The sequence below is a fragment of the Anneissia japonica genome, unplaced genomic scaffold (genome assembly GCF_011630105.1).
Source record: "Anneissia japonica isolate Jap-2015-1 unplaced genomic scaffold, ASM1163010v1 scaffold987_len1640505_cov201, whole genome shotgun sequence".
Classification (NCBI taxonomy): Eukaryota; Metazoa; Echinodermata; class Crinoidea; order Comatulida; family Comatulidae; genus Anneissia; species Anneissia japonica.
Window position 1 is genome coordinate 141781 of NW_022714175.1, and position 3837 is coordinate 145617.

A 3837-nucleotide genomic window follows, 5' to 3' on the forward strand; every position below is an offset into this window, starting at 1 on the left:
CCGTATATCTATTGTGTAATAGAGTGTATCTGGTGGTATTTGAATTTGTTCACCCATGAAGCCTCCGTGGTCTAATGGTTATGAAGCTCGCCTTGACAGCGAGAGGTCGCAGGTTCGAGTCCTGGCAGAGGCATTTTATTACACAATTTCTTTACTCATTTATTTACAGGACTACATTCGTTGAGAGCTATGCTACACGATGTATTATTATGTCCTTTCATGATTTATATATATATGCCTATATATATATATATATATATAAAATTATATATTGGAACTTCGTTGAGAATTGAAAGTAACAGATTTTTAAACTATTTTGCACATGCGAGAAACAACGATCCCGTCGTGTCGTTTAAAATTCAGTTAAGACGTTACAATCGGAACCAATACTACTGTCTGCTACTTATTTTTTAAAGCGCCCTCTCTAACAATAACTATGACGTAGGCAATGTAAATGGAATACCTTCATGTAACTGAAATTATCAAAAGAGGTATAACTTAATGCAATGAACTATATTATTCCTTCAAAACTACGTTCAGTGATTTACGTCTCCGATATATTTTAAAAGGTCAGCACATTATGAGCAGGCCTATCGAGTGTAAGGAAAATTCGAATATTATCGACAGATGAAAAAATACGCATACGGCATGATTTTCTGGTCAAGTTATCTAACTTTGAACTTTTCATACACAGTATGACCTACTTATTAGCTTCAACAAGAACACACTCAATCGAACCATTAAATTGCACTGTTGACGGTCTGTGAAGTAGTTCTCGTTTCTGCCAAAGGTAGTATTTCATGGCATAATGATATATATTCATATTGATGATAACAATAATAATGAAGATGATAATGATGATGGGTGATGATGATGATGACATAAATGGTACATTTTAATCATCAATGACGTAAACATCAAGTCCATTAATACATACATAAAACGGACCAAAACATTTAATTTAAAAGGTTGCTTGGTGATTGGCTGACTGGGCTTCTTTTTTTTTTTACTTTTTTTATTGGTTGACTGATTGATTGATGTAATTCATTCATTCATTTTGATTCCTTTTGCCACTCTTGGCCGTAGAAAGAGTTAGTAGCCTATTTCCAGTGTTTTTGGCAAAATCTAGACAGATTGAATTACCAGACTAATTGAGCTATTACTCGCCTCTTGATAATAATAGGTTGCAATAAAAATGAGTGAAGGGTGTATGAAGTAAAGCCGTTCTGTTCGTGTGAATTGACATATGCCTAATGTAGTGTTTATAATTTCTTTTTCGCTAAACAGAGAAATTGAATATTTTTTTTACAATGCGTCTGCGAAAGATCCCTTAGCATAATGGTATGGGAATTTAGTTCGATTTACACGAAAATGACCAATTGATTTGGTTTTTCATTGCTAATAGCCAATAGAAAACGTGCTTCATTAATTATTAATATATAGACCTAAACAGTGTGACATTTCTTTATCTGTTAGTAGGCCTATTATTTTTTATTTAAAAATTATTAAACTAAGGAGTATTGAATTAATCAGGCAAGCATACAATGATGTTTGATACTTACGATATTCTTTGTTCCACAGGCAGCAAAAAAGTAAACATTATAGGAAGTGAGTATCCATTAGATTGCCATTGGTATCGCATTACTTTTCTATCAATGCTGTTAGCAATGCTCATGTCAGCACAATACCAACGTTATGAGTTAATTTACTGTTGTCATTCGTAGTGACATTCTACTGTCAATAGAATTCAATCATCTTTAATATCATAGCTATTGTGTTAAAGAACGTCGCCATTGACATCAATACTATCGGCATCATTATCACAACACTTGACATAATTATGATGAATACTACTTTTACATTCAACATCACAAAGATAATAATAATAACCTAGATTTGTTATGATTAATTTTAGCCGAGGATATCACCATAACCACTCCAATTATGTTCACTAACATCTTGTTTGGTAATATCATTATCAAAATCGTCATAAAATAAAATAATGAGGGTGGTGGTGATGATCATTATCACAATTATCATCAACATTATCACATTCATCAATATTATCCTATTTACCATGGTCAAATATGATAAAAATGACAATTAGGCCTAGGCCTATTATTATAATGATTAAGATTATATAATAATAATAATAATAATAATAATAATAATAATAATAATAATAATAATAATAATAATAATAATAATAATAATAATTAAAAGCATTATTCTACAGTAGGCCTATAATTCTGCTAATCGCCACCGCGTAACTCCCTAACCTCCTCTGAAACCGCTGGCAGGAATGTGCTCATATCTCTTACACTGGGCTTCTATATGTCACGACCACATTCTGCTACTTTTTAAGGCTTGGTATTAGATAACAACGAAAAAACAGCCAAAAACCACCAAAAATCAGTACATGTTTCCCCATGTTTCGCAAGTTGCTTACGTCACGTAAATGCAATTAATCACATCTATTCTGTACTGCAAAAAAAACTATCGAGTCAGGCCGTAAAATAACCAGTCTATGTTTCGCAGCTTCATTTTATACGTCACCGCGCCAGTAACTTCTCACGTTCGTCAACAAAATGGGTGAGAAGCATGTTCCCGTACCTCTTCGGAGTACCCAATGCATTACACTGGGCCTATCCTCTATCTCTCGAATCCGGGTCGATTTGGATAGTGTATTAATATAGTTATGGTCAAGCCAGCTCCACCAATCAATACCTTGAATTTACATAAACACGTCGGGACAGTGTTTACAGGTTCTTTTGAATGTCAGTAGTTCAGAAGCCTTACAATACATGCATCCACCTTAATTCAAGACAAACACTTCTCTCATGCCCAACTAGGCTAGGCCTACTGTATATACGGTACTGTAGCTGGTAGGCCTACTTTCAAGAGGGTAGCCCAGGCAAAGCAACAGGGGAAAATCCAGTAGGGAAGAGGGACATCACTGGAGATGGCTCCCGCTCCATTTTGCCACAATTTAAAAAAAAAATTCAATGGAATATATGTGCTATTCGCTTATTGAATTATTCTCTGAAACTGTTGTGTGCCCCCCTCCCCCGTTTGAATATATTCTGGATCCACCCTTGATACACTGCACAATAATTCCTCACTACAGTGTGCGGCAAAGACACTCAAAGCATTAACTACAAAGGTCCAGAAAAATAATGGGTAATAATAATAATGGGGTAAGTCCGAGTGAAGTCGGCTTTCTCGAATCCTAATAACTTTCGGTCATCTGTCGGCTTGTCTCGAATCCTAATAACTTTCGGTCATCTGTCGGCTTGTCTCGAATCCTAAAATCTTTGTCATCTGTCGGCTTGTCTCGAATCCGAACATGGTGTTCGTTGGTCAGCTTGTCACAAATCCGATTATTTTTTTTTTCGTAAATTATTTTTTTCGTTTCCATTCTCTTCCTGTAATGTGGATGCCTGTTGTTTTGTTTTAATTCTCATGGGTTTCAATTCTTGTTAGTTAGTTGCGGTATATGAAGAAAAACTTTAATTCAGTTCCATTCTTGTCATCCAGACAGGATCAACAATCTGCTTAACCGCAATTCGGGTATCGTTTAGTGCGTCTTCCATGTTAAATATTGGTTAAGCGATATGTGCTCAGCTTTGGAGAGGAGGTACCGTGAAATCCATGATTAGGGTCTTCCACCATGTTAAATATCGGTTAGTTGTTGGTGACTTTGAATGAGTAGTATGACACAGTTCCTTTAAGTTCACTGCACACTTTTATTCACACAAACTGTACGTTGGTTACAATTAGCTAAACTCCAGGTTTCAGATGTTAGAGAACCCTTTTAGAGTGGAGTCAGCTCAGCTC